This window comes from Marmota monax, unplaced genomic scaffold (genome assembly GCF_021218885.2).
Source record: "Marmota monax isolate L192 unplaced genomic scaffold, Marmota_monax_Labrador192_F-V1.1 WCK01_AAM20220418_F8-fsc00014, whole genome shotgun sequence".
NCBI lineage: Eukaryota > Metazoa > Chordata > Mammalia > Rodentia > Sciuridae > Marmota > Marmota monax.
Window position 1 is genome coordinate 1991694 of NW_026695222.1, and position 13203 is coordinate 2004896.

The 13203-nt window shown below is 42.4% G+C and overlaps 1 protein-coding gene across 2 annotated transcripts in view; it reads right to left on the reverse strand.

Moving 5' to 3' along the window:
• The window catches only part of Btbd3 (BTB domain containing 3), a 41739-nt gene extending 31800 nt beyond the window's left edge, over positions 1-9939 (reverse strand). Inside the window, exons 1-2 of one of the 2 annotated variants that reach the window (XM_046433608.2) lie at positions 9804-9910; positions 791-909 (exon numbers count right to left, since the gene is read on the reverse strand). The gene's annotated coding sequence lies outside the window, so the exon portion shown is untranslated. Of the gene's footprint in view, positions 1-790; positions 910-9803 lie in introns of both variants that reach the window. The other variant, XM_046433607.2, reaches the window with a different exon arrangement.
• Between the last annotated feature and the right edge of the window lie 3264 nt (positions 9940-13203).

Sequence of the window (13203 nt, forward strand, 5' to 3'; positions counted from 1 at the left end):
TTTTCAAAGTAAACCGGAAATGTCAATTAGGTGTTCATATGAAGCTTACTGAACCCAGAAAGGGTCACAGAATCATTACTGATATTAAATTATTTGGCCTGGCTCTGAAAAATCCTCCTCCCATGCTTTTTTTTTCTGTACAGGGGATTGAACTCAGGGGCACTCAACTACTGAGCCACATCCCCAGCCCTATTTTGTATTTTATTTAGAGACAGGGTCTCAATGAGTTGCTTAGTGCCTTGCAGTTGCTGAAGCTCGTTTTCAACTCGAGATTCTCCTGTCTCAGCCTACCAAGCCTCTGGGACTACAGGCATGTGCCACCACGCCCAGATCCTCCCATCCTTTAAAAAACAGTCTATTTCTTGATTAGGAAATTATTTTTCATATTGCATCTGAAGTGACATAGTGCAATTTAAGTTTTTCCAAGCCTCCAGAAGGGCAGGGATAATTCCAAATGATTTTCTTCCACATACCCAACTATCAGGTAAGTTAAAGGCAGTAGCCAAAAGTTGAATCCATCATAATACAGTTCCCATATCTACATAAAAACAGTATGATAACTATTATCCAATATCCCTTCACAACCATACATTTTCACACCTATTCCAAGAATCAAGGGCAACTTATGTTAGTCCTACTCCCATGAGCAGTTATCCCAATTATCATTTATCAGACCCCAAATTCTCAAGGGTACTGCTACTTATATCTCTTTGTCTGAACAGAAGTTTGAAATCCTCCAGTGGCTCACAGGAGTACTAGTTGATGTCTTTTTCTCCCTGGGGATGCTTACCTTTAGGATTTTCTGCTGGTTCTCGGGTTTAACTTGAGAATGATGATCCATGAGTTGATCCCAACCACTTTAACTGCTGTCAGAGAAACCAGGATTACTTGTGAGGGCCCTCCCAGGGCCTAAAGATGGAGAGAGAGGGGAGAGACTTGACCAATACTAAATCTCTAGGACTGAACAGCAAAGGACCATAAGGACCAGTATTTCTAATGCATGCCCCTGAAAGTTTTTGTAAGGTATTTTAGAATTTGGCTACGGCTGGTATGTCCTGTATTTGTGCTATTTCTTTGTAAAGCAAGAAGTCATTATTCGAGCAGTGGAGGGCGGGGGAAGATTGGAGGAACTTGAATTGGGCAAAGGGGGCATGGGAGCAGGAAGGATGGTGGAATGAGATGAACATCATTACCCTAGATACATGTGGTGTGACTTTACATCTTGTACAACCAGAGAAATGAAAAATTCTGCTCCATTTGTGTACAAAGAATAAAACTACATTCTGCTATCATGTATAAATAATTAGAACAAATTTTTTTTAAAAAAAGTCATTAGGGAGGAATGGTAATCCATATAACATTTCATAGGGGCTTAAGCCTAAGGTCTATGGTGTGTTCCTGATTAGTAGTAAGGCTACAGGAAACAAGGCAGGCTACAGGAAGTGGGTTTCTTAAGCTAATTTTCTAAGGTATCTTTTGAAGACATTGTTGGTCTTTTCCACCTTTCCTAATGATGTGGGCCTCCAGGCACAATGCAAATGATATTGTAAACCAAGGTGCTGTAGATACACTTTGAGTGACAGTTGCCTTGAAGGACAGGTCCTTGTCACTCTGTCAACTTCTGGGAAGTCCAAACCTGGGAATGACTTCAGAGACCAGGATTCTTTTTACTTCTAAGGACTTTTCCATCCTGCAAGAGAAGGCTTCCACCCAACTGGTGAAAGTGTCTACCCAGACCAGGAGATACTGCATGCCTCTTGATTTTGGCATATAAGTGAAATCTAGCTGCCAGTTTTCCGAAGGATATTTACCTTTATGTTGTATGCCTAAAGGAACTATCTTTTTATTGAGGAGATTGTTCTTTTGACAAATTTCACAGGCTTAGTGATCTGGTGAATCTGAGATTTTTGCCTGTGAATAGCTTTTGTATCATATGATGAGTTTTGTCTATGCTCAAATGAAAAGATTGGTGGAAGGCTTTAATGAACTCTCACTGATTGGCCTCTGATATGACTTTCCTATTTGTTTGCTACCATCCTTAGGGGTAAGGAGAGTATTCTTGTGAGAGGGCCCATTCTTTTTAAGTTCAGAGTATTGAGGCTGCATCTCTAAGAGTATTCCCAGATCACAGGTGCCTCTATTGTTCGTACAGTTAGCCATTCCTTGGCTGCAGCTGTAGCAGCCTGATCAGCTAGTTTGTTGCCTTCTCTGATCTCATTACTTCCTTTGTGATGACCCCTACAATATTTTACAGGGACTTCAAATTGACAGAAAAAGCATTTGTCAATTTCATTATGGTATTTAACAGGAGATCCATTAGCTGTCAAAAAAAAAAAAAAAAAAATGTCTCAGGCTGAGGTTGGGGCTCAGTGGTAGAGCGCTTCCCTGGCAAATGTGAGGCACTGGGTTCAATCCTCAGCACCACATAAAAATAAAGGTATTTTGTCCACCTACAACTAAAAAAAAATACATATTAAAAAAAAAGTCTCTCTTTCCAAAAGCAGCATGGATATAAAGAACTAAAAAGGTATACTTGGAATTTGTAAATATATTAACACTTTTATTCTTTGCAAATTTCTACAATTCTTGGTGAGAGCTATGAGTTTTGCACACTGAGCATTAGCACCTGGTGAGAGGACTGAGCTTTCAATAGTTAGTTGCCTCTAAGGTGACCACTACATATCCTGCCTTATGAACCCTCAGCTCCATAAAGGAACTTACACCTGTAAAAAAGAACTAGGTCAGGAGTTTCTAGGGTGGGTGTCTTTTAAGTCTTCCCTAGCAGCATAGGTTTGGAGTACTACTTGTTCACAGTTGTGTTCAGTTTCCTTTTCCTAAGGAAGAAAGATGGCTGTCCCTACAAAGGGACAGGTTTTTAATTGGACAGCTGATTCTTCAAATAATAGCACTTTAGTACCTGAGAGCCAAAGACTCCCTTTGTCCTCTAGGAGTCTTGCCACATTATGGGGAGTAAGTACAGTTAAATCTCTTCCTAACATCATTAATTTGGCAGTCTTGGGGATTAGAAGTGCCACTGGTGTTACTGCCCACAAGCAGGTTGGCCATCCTTTGGCACCTAAGTCCAATTCTTTGATCAAGTATCCCACAGGTGGTTGTATGGGTTCTGTTCTTGAGTCAGAATTGCTAATGCTTTCCCATGTCTTCCAAAGACATGTAAATAAAAAGTCTGTGCAGTGGGGAAGCTCAAAGCAGGTGCTTGAAGTAGTGCCTTTTTAAGTTGGTCAATGGCCTGTTCAGGTTCCTATTCCCAAAGACGGGTATTTGAGCTTTGAGTGTTTTTTTTTAATTAACTGATAGAGAGGACGGGCTGTTTGCCCCATACCCTGGAATCCGTAGTCTACAAAACCCTGTTATACCCACAGCTCTCTTAGTTTCTTCAGAGTCCTAGGCAGTGGGAAAGAGGAAATAGGTTTAATCCTTTCCTCTCCTGATATTCAACACTAATCCCAGGTATTTGACAGACACTTGGCAAAGCTGGGCTTTAGACTTCGAGACCTTGTATCCTTTTCTGCCAGAATATTAAGTAATGCTTCGGTATTCCTGTGTGAGATTTCATCTGAAGAAGCACAGAGGAGAAGGTCATCCACATAGTGAAATGACCTCTGTGGATGGCTGAACTGGAAAAAAATCCTGAGCTAGGGCTTGTCCAAACAAGTGTGGGCTATCTCTAAACCATTAGGGTTAAATAATCCAAGTGAACTAAGTAGATTGGTCAGAGGGGCTCTTTAAATGCAAAACAAGGCATCTTTTAAATCTAACATTGAGAACCTTTCAGAGTCCTCTGGAATTTGAGATAGCAAAGTATAAGAATTAAGGATTACTGAGCAAATGAGGACCACAGCTTCATTTACCAACCAAAGGTCTTATACTAATCTCCATTTCCTATTGGGCTTTTGTACCCCCAAAACAGGAGTACTGCAAGGGCTACTGCAAAATTCAGAAGGCCATGTATTCTTAAGTTATCTATTACAGTTTATAACCCTTTCTTTGTTTCTGGTTTTAAGACAAACTGTTTCTGATGTGGGAAGGAGATGGGACCTTTATATGGATTTTAACAAAAGTTGTTCTTCTCTTCCTATTTTGCCCATGCTTCTGGATTAATATTAGTCTCCATCAATGCTAGACAGAAAGTTCCTCCTGGTGTCATGAGAATGGATGGATACACACAGACTAAAATGTCCTTCCCCAGTAAAAGGGCTGAGCTCTCAGGTGTGATTAAGAAAGTAAACATAAAAAGAATGCCATCCTATTCATAGCAGAGGGGTCTTGAGAAACTTCTGGTAAGAGGTCTTCCAGACATTCCTTTTACAGTTACAAGAGTGTTGAGACAAGACCAGGACTTGAAAACAGGGCAGAAAAACGGCCTTCAAGTCCAAAGGGAAACTAATTTCCTCTCCCTCTATGGTCTTGGTCACTCAAGGCTGCCTTATGGACATGATGGTTCAAGAAAGGGGAGCCAATGAGGGATGCCCTGGGCCTCCTCAGTCCGGCTGCTGGACCATCAGTGAAGTGTCTGAACTAGGGGACTTTCACCTCTAGGTACAACCAACTTCCAATAGTCCCCCTTGCAAACAGTACAAGGTTTGGGAGGGCGGTCCCCCGCCCTTGACTTCCATGGTCAACCCTACTTGAAGTATCCTTCCTGTCCACAACCAAAGCAAGTAGAGGTAGACTTCCTTTCTCCTGAGCCTCACTTTGAGTTGACCTACTCTGTTGTAGTCACTAGAGCCACTATCTTTCAAAAAGTTCTGTTCCTCTTCCATTTAAGTTTCCTCCTGATCTCTATTGTAAAATATCTTACTGGCTATTTTAAGAAGATTGTCCTGAGTATTGTCAGGTTCTAAGGGAACTCTCTGAGGTATCCTTTTGATGTCTGAAGCTGACTAGGTTATAAAGTGATCCCTTAAGATCAATTGGCCCCCCACAGACTCTGGGGTCATGCTGGTATATTTGGTCGGAGCCTCCCTAAGTGTTTCTAGGAAAGCAGAGGGGGTCTACCTGAGCAACCTGAGATAACTTAGAGTAATCTAAAGGCTTAGTGTAAGTCCTCCTGAGCCCTTCTATAATACAGGAGCTGAAAATGTTTCTTTCAAGTCCTCTGGGGAAGAGTTAGGATCCCAGTGGGGATCATTTTGGGGCACTGCTTGTCTTCCCTCAGGGAAGTATTCATTTCCTTGGCCAGTCAGGAAATCCCTGCTCCCATTGGTTGCATATATTTCATCCCCCACACACCTCAGCAGCCTGTAGGGCTGCCATCTTTTCATCTGGAGTCAGGGGTTCATTGAGAAGCCACATAACATCTTTCCATGCCAGGTCAAAAGTCTGAGTTAGTCTCTGAAAAAACTCAAAACAGCTGTCAGGGTCATATGAAATTTTCCCTAAGTCAGCCTTTGTCTGCTTTAAACCATGTAAAGAGAAGGGAACATTCTCTTTACATGCACTGTGGTAGGTCTCCCATCTAGGCCCATACCTGCTTCTTACAAAGGCAGAAGGGAGGAATAAATACGGGGTGTTATCTTAGGGGCCTTGGGCATCTTTGGGGTCCCTGATAGGAAGGGCAGTTACATGGTGTATTATTCTTTTTTAAAAGGGAGATGTCCTTCCATGATTTGGTCCTAAAGTGAGAACAGCAAGAAGTACCATATCTATGTAGCATTTGTTTTTACATAATTTGGGGTTGTCCCTTAAAGCAAAGAAGGCCTGCACATAAGGGATTTCAGACCCTTTATGTTCTTGTTTGCAAAACAGGTCTAACTGTAAAATGGTGTTATAGTTGATATTTCCCTCTGGAGGCCATTTTCCCCATACTCCAGGTTATACTCACACGAGGCTCCTGTACAGAAAAATATCAGGCGTTTCTTTTTTACAGTTTGTGGGTCAATATGATCTCAACTATTTAAGATACATTCTAAGGGTATGTGGTCAGTAGAGGGAGTAATTCCCATCTGTAAATCAAAAAGGGAAGGACAAGGTGTCCCATTATTCCTTTTGTCTCCCAACCAAGGCGTCCCCTGGTGTTCCTCCTCTTTCTCATGAGTGAGCAAGGTAAAGGAAGGTAGCCTATCAAACTGGTCACTCTTACTGATGGGGCCCTGCATCCTGTGATTCCCTGTCTGTCATGATAAACTTTGACCTACCTGTGTTCGGACTACCACTAGCTGAAAGACTTCTAGAGGGAGAATCAGTATGAAGGTTACTCAAGGGTTTCTTTAAGGGCAAACCTCAGTCCACTGACACACACCAAAACCCAACACCTCATGCATCAAATCAACAAGGTCTTCTCAAAATACCAATATGGTCCCATCAAGATAATCTCCTGCATCTACCAGGCCCTCACTACTCAGGCAAACTAAGTCTCAAAAGAATCAGAGCCCACACCTATTCAAAAGTCCCCAAATGACCACCACATAACTGGGTGAACAAAACAACCATCATTCTAGGCCACTACAATGCAGGCAACACACCAAATATATGCAACCAGAGATACACATCTGAGAATCAAACACGCTCACTTGAGAGCCCCATCCAAACACCACTGCGGAAGTCCACAAAATGAAAGTCCATTCAGACTTAACACAGGTAAGGCAACCATCTTGCCTGTAGCAGCCCATTAGAGCCTCTACTTCACAAACCCATCAACACTCAGATAACTAACTCCTGGACAAACATATCCAGCCCCTAGATGTATACACGCATCCAGACAAACACACCTAGGGCATTGACCATACTGCAACAACCCAAAACATAGGCGTCTGTTCAACCAGTCATGAAGCAAACATTTAAAAGACCCCAAAACAAGTATAACTCCAACCTTCCAAGCCCCAGCCTCCAAAGCAACAAAAGCCCATGAGACACACACAAAAAATCGTCCTGACAATTAAGAGCAGACCAAGGCTCCAAGAAATACTGCCAGTCCAACAAAGAACTAGACCCTTTCCTGTACCAGCACACCAAAACTTGACCCCATAAAAATCTCAAACAATGTTAACCAACTGTACTAATTATAGCCAATTAAATCACATACACAAAATTTTTGAGTATTTACCTTCCACAAACCATCCACAACTTTCTTAAACATTCTATAGCTTCTTTACATCCTTAGTTTTGTCCTTATCATACAATATACTTTCTCTTCAACTTTTCCTAGCAAAATATATCTCCATGCCTATAACTTTCTTTTATCTCTTTCCTTCTTGGTGACCCTTTCACATCCTGAAATAATCCTTATGAAATTCCCAAACATTACTCCCTTCCACAACACAAAGCGCATTAATAATAAAACAGCCCAAACTCCCACATTCTCTGCCTTTTTCCACAGCCTGGACAATGTTCTGATAATGTTCTGAGTAATATCCCCAATTAAGGAGAACATACAATTGGGTCCCTTCTACTAGAAGAGATGCATGCTTATTTGACTATGATTAGCTTGAATTATATCTTTCATCCTAGGGTCTAGCCTAGGAGCTGTTAAGAGAATTGAGGCAAAAAAAAAAAAAAAAAACTGCAAAATTGGTGCCTATCTCAGAAGCAATTACCAAGGATATGATTGGGGTTCCAGCTCAAGGACTTGAAAATTCCCAATAGCCTTGATTGGGGGGGGGGGGGGGGGGGGCTGAGAGCAAGAGATCGATTTTTAGCAAGCAGAGGAGTAGAGAAAGAGACAGATTGCTCGGTTCATGGTCTGCGAATTAATGAGTTGCCTCTTTTCCAAAGACTTCAGATCAACAAAGTCTTCATATCTGAATCCAATCTGCATGGAGTATAAGTGCCCTCCACCATGGAGCAGAATCTATCAGAAAGTGAAAGAAGCAGAAACTTGAACAAATAGGTTGACCTGGTTCCTGTTCCACAGAGAAGCTGAAGTAGAGCTTGACCAACATTCTTCCCTCCAGACAGAGGGGACTGAGTAAACCTCCTCCAATAAGCCTGTACCCAAGTCTTTAGACCAGCCACGAAGCTACTAGTTTTGTCGGTGCATTTTACTCACCCTTCCCAGGAGCCCCAAGGAGTCCCCAAATCTGAGACATCCAGCAGCAAGATGTAGGTTCTTTGTCTCGAGGATCCAAAGAATGAGACCCATGGACAATAGATGGTAAAGAGACAGAATATATTTCTTTCTTTAAACAGAGAGGAAGTGCAGCTCCCATAAGGGAGAGGTCCCAAATGGGTCCCTGCATAGCTACTGTCTATTGGTTTATGTTATTGCTGGAGGTGACCTATAAAGCTATTGGTTGATGACGTTTGAGAAGGGGAGTTTCTTCATCCAACCAGAGTGAGACACTCAGTGACCATGGGGGAGGGGGGGGGGCTCCAATCAGGATGTTGATCAGGTGGTATTCACGAGCTTGTTCACAAGTTATTTGGCCCCTCAGATACTTTGTACACTGGATGTTGCAACGGAGGTCTTCCCCCTCCGCAATCAAGTTTCTAGCTCCTGCTCCCAGCCCCAGCACAAATTCAAAAACATTTAGAACAATGTTGTGCGCACCAGAGTCACATTATATTCTGCTTCGCTCCCTCCCTGGTGGGAAACAAACCACCCTTTGTGAGTTCCTATCTAAGGAAAATGAGCTGGAATTTCATCCCATCAATTATAAACTGAATGTCATTACTTTGTAAAACTTAAGTCTTGACTTACGCCAGCAGTTCCCAAACTCTTCAAAATTACCTGGGCATCTTTAAAAAAAAAAAAAAAAAAAAAAAAAAAAAAAAACTACATTGTGCTTTAATTGGCCTGGGCTGCAATTTGGGCATGCCAGAGTTTTAAAACTTCCCAGCGATTCTCCTGTGCAGCCAAGTTTGGAAACTACGTACTATGTTAAAGGATTTGCGAGGTGACGGGGAGTATTTTCAAAATAAATCGAAAAAACAAATATCTCCTTTGGTCTTTTTGAAACTAATAATAGAATTAAGATAGTTTTCTCCAAGCAGGCAGACAATAGGTTGCTTGATAAATAGGAATCCCCAGCAAACTCTAACAAAACTTTCTTTGAGATAGTAAGACAATGCAGCATAAGACTTTTCTTCCCAACAGAGCAAATATCCTTCTTACCAAAACACCAAACTTCTACATCTATCTTAACAGTGAATGAACTACAAACGCCACTCTGAACTTGGGAGGACGCGCTCCTAGCACCAGAGGGAAATCAATCCCCGCAATCGCCCACCATCTCTCGCTGAGGTCCTGCGAGGACCAGAGCTGGGCAAGCCTTGGGTGTCGGTCCTGAAGCACCCAGCCACACACCTGTCCCCCTAGACCCTGCAGGCAGAGCCTCAATAAAAGTTACTTGGGGGAAGTTTGCTCCCGTTCCCAACTGTGCGCCTCTCCGGGCGAGGGGGTGCGGCCGCCTCCCCGCCGCCCCACCTGCAAGGCTCCAAGATTTCCCGGCCGCGCCCCCTCCAAGGACCTGTTCCCCCACCCTGAACCTAAGCTCCCTCCAGAGTCGAGCACCCAACTGGCTGGAGCCCAGGCGGGTTCGCCTCGCCCTTCCGTGCGGTCGCTGGGCTGCAAGCAGCCGGCCCTGCCCCTGGCCCGGGGCGCCCCACCTAGAGCGCCCTCGGGAAGCCCGTCGGTACGGCCAGCACCTCTAGAACGGGGGCGAGAGTCCCAGGAGCCCATGCATGCCCTGGCTCCAGGTGGGCCGACAACCCGATGCCCCCGGCCCGGCCCCGCCGCAGTTGGGCACTCCGGCCGGCGGCCGGGCGCGCGCCTCTGACCGGGCGGTCCAGCGCTGCGCACGCGCGGAGGTGCCCGCCCCCTCGCCCGCGGGGCCCTCACTCACCGCCCAAGCTCCTCGTCGCCTCGGGGGTCGTCGCTGCTAGCCACCTCGGCCAGGTGCCGGCTTCTCTGGCCCCGGCCGGGGCACTCGGGGATCTAGCGCCCGGCGGGCTCGGCGAGCACCCGCACGCAGGGCACGCTCCCCGGGACCGCGCGCGCGCGCCCGTGCGCCGGGAGGAGGCGGGGCGACGCGCCCGTAGGAAGCCCTGGATACAGAGCATGCGCAGTGCCTGCTTCTTCCTAAGGTCGGAGGAGTGGGCGGGGATCCTGGACCAGTGGAAGGGAGAAAGGTGGAGGGGAGTCAGCTCTCTTCCTTCATAGGAAGGCGTCTTCCTTCTCGTTTCCCTAATTTCTATTGTCTCCTCTGGTTCATGTCACAGTTAATGTATCAAACATTTATTGAGCACCTACAGAGGCAGGATAGGGCATCCTCCTGCAAGGGGGGATAGATTGTATTTGACTTTGGGACTCTTTTTAGACACTGATTTCAGTGCCTTTTGAACAGATGAATAGAGATCATGCATTACCTAAAACTGGAAACTTTAATCCCACTCAAACGATCTGGAAATTTCACTGAGAACGTCACTGAGAAATGAAAGGATAAGCAGAAACGGAATCAGCAGTTAAGTTCATCTGGAGAGAAAGATGAACACAGAGGCATTAATTAGCAAAATGGGCAAAGAATATGTGAACCCATGAGTCCTCTTGGGAGCAAGTTTAGTCCTACTGTTGTTCACAGTGAAGGGTTGAAAGGCTGGAAAGGTAGTTGAAGCTCATCTGGAAATAATTTTTAACGCTTAGTTCAAGACTAAATGCAGAGTTGGGGAATATAAAGTGAAGATTAAAGACTCAATATGCCACAATATATTGGAATAAACTATTGTCATGGTTATAAATAGTAGAGCCTTAAGTTCAATTGTTTGCATCAAGAAAGGAAATGATGGAAAAGTTTCTGGATTGTGAAGGACAAGGTGACTTAGTTTTTGTAACTCCTCTTTTTACAGAGTTGTCTATCATGACAAGCATACATCCCATTAGAAGAGATGGTCATCTTTGGTTAATGTATATATCAGTAGCTAAAAGACACCTCTAAAACATACAGCCATGGTCACTAAATGCTTCTTTTAGCATGAGTTTGTCTCTAAAAGAGCATATTTCTGCTTAATTGAAACACCATTACTTCCACAGACATCTGGGCTTTGGAAAACAAAAACCACTTTTATACAGTCCAGAAGCCCCATAATAAACTGTCTATTAGTATCCAAATATCTCTGAGTCCTTTACTGTGCTCATCTATAACATGGGATTATAACATTTAACTTGTATAATGGTGACTTTTTTGTGTTAATTTGCTAACGCATGGTACCCAGATGGTCAAACGTTATTCTAGATGTTTTTTAATAAATGTATGCTTAATCTCATCTGAGATTAACATTTAAATCAATAGACTTTGAGTAAAGCATGTTACCCTCTATAATTCATGTGAAACTCAGTCAAGCTAATTGAAGGCCGTAATAGGAAAGACAATCTCCCCAAAGCAAGAAAGAATACTTCCAGAAGACACAGTCTCTAGAATACAAGTCTTTCCTGGGTTTCTGGTCTGACAGCCTAACCTGCAATTGCCAAGATTGCCCAAGCATATGGACTGTTTAATTTTGTACCTTTTTAATTCCTTAAAATAATCTCTTTATATATAGACAGACATATTCTAAAGAATGTATATGGATATACATATATATGTACATATAAATATACATACATATATATATAATATGTATATAAAATATGTGTATCAATATACATTTATGTGTATCTAGAATATGTATTTTTACACACACATACATATATATGTCCTTTAGAATATGTATGTAGATATATACTCTTTAGATATATATATGTGTACATACATATTCTACATATTGAGAGAATATATATATGAATATATAAACATATATTTTCTCAGGAGAAACGGGATTATATTCTAAGAATATGTATACAGATACATATTCCTTAAAAACACATACACATGTTGTAGTTTGGATCTCTTAATGTCTTCCAAAGGCTCACTGTTGGAGCCTTGATTCTCAGCTGGTGAATCTATTGGGATGTGGTGGAAAATTTAGGAGGTAGGAACTAGTTGGAGGAAGTGGGTCACTAGTGGCAAGACTTTGAAGGATATATTTTCTCCCTAGAACCTTCCTCACTCTCACAATTTTCTCTCTCTCTCTCTCTCTCTCTCTCTATCTCTATCATCTCTCTCTCTGCTTCCTGGCCACCCTGAGGTAAGCAGTCTGACCACACATTCTTGGCACCATGATTTTCTGCTTTGCTTAAGGCTCATAGCAATAGAGCCAGGTGATTATGAAACCTCTTAAATAAAAATTTAAATCAATATAAATCTTTCCTCTTCTGAGCTGATTTTCTCAGGTGTTTTGTCACAATGATGGAAAGCTGTGTAATGCACATCTATATGTAACATATATGTATCTGTTACACACATCCATATTAAAAAAAAAAAAAGCAGGTCCAAAATGGAATCATTCATAATAAAGTTCCACATCAACACACCAAAACCTGAGCTATTTACTTATATGATGTGACCTTCTGAGAAATTGGGATGGAGATAAAAGCTAAATCCAATTGAGCCAAGAAGATTTTGTTACACCCCTATAAGAAAGTAACCTTGAAACAACCAGTCCTCTATTTGTTCCTTGTTCCTTCTTTTTCTACCAATGGTACTCACCCATTCTGATTAGCTCCTTGGAGCGCCTTTCTGTTTCAAAGGCTCGTTGCTGCTCAGTTCATGAATCATTGATAAAAGACAATTAAATCTTTGAAACTCAATTTGTGGAAATTTTTTTCTTTGGTGCATATGTATAAAAAAAATACATTCTTTGGGCCCTGTTTCTATGGAGAACACTGGCCATTTTACCTTGGAAGTTTATTTAAAAATATGTAAATTAATTCTGATCTGTAAAACAAGCATTATAATCTTTAACTTGTAGGTTAAGAAAAATGAAATAAAAGTGGGTAAAGCACCCAGTTCATAGCAGGGTCTGAATAAATGGCAACGACTATTATTTGTGAATGAACAATGGAGGCAAAAACTAAAGAGAAGGGAGAGGGCACTATGAAGCATTTTCTCAGTTCACGTACAATATATATGTAAAAAAATAAATGTGTGTCTCTAGCTCTAGCAAACTAAAAAGGTGATACATATGTATGTTTTAACCACTTGCAAATAAATTACCTAGTGAGCCATTGTAACAGTGGTCCACTTTCTACTTTGAATGTAGCCCTGCTGCTCAGCCACCTAATTTACTTTTAAGAAGACATGTTTCTCTTCCTCTTTCCCTCCTCCCTAGTCTCTCCCCATCCCTAATCTCAGGGGAAACAGGATTATC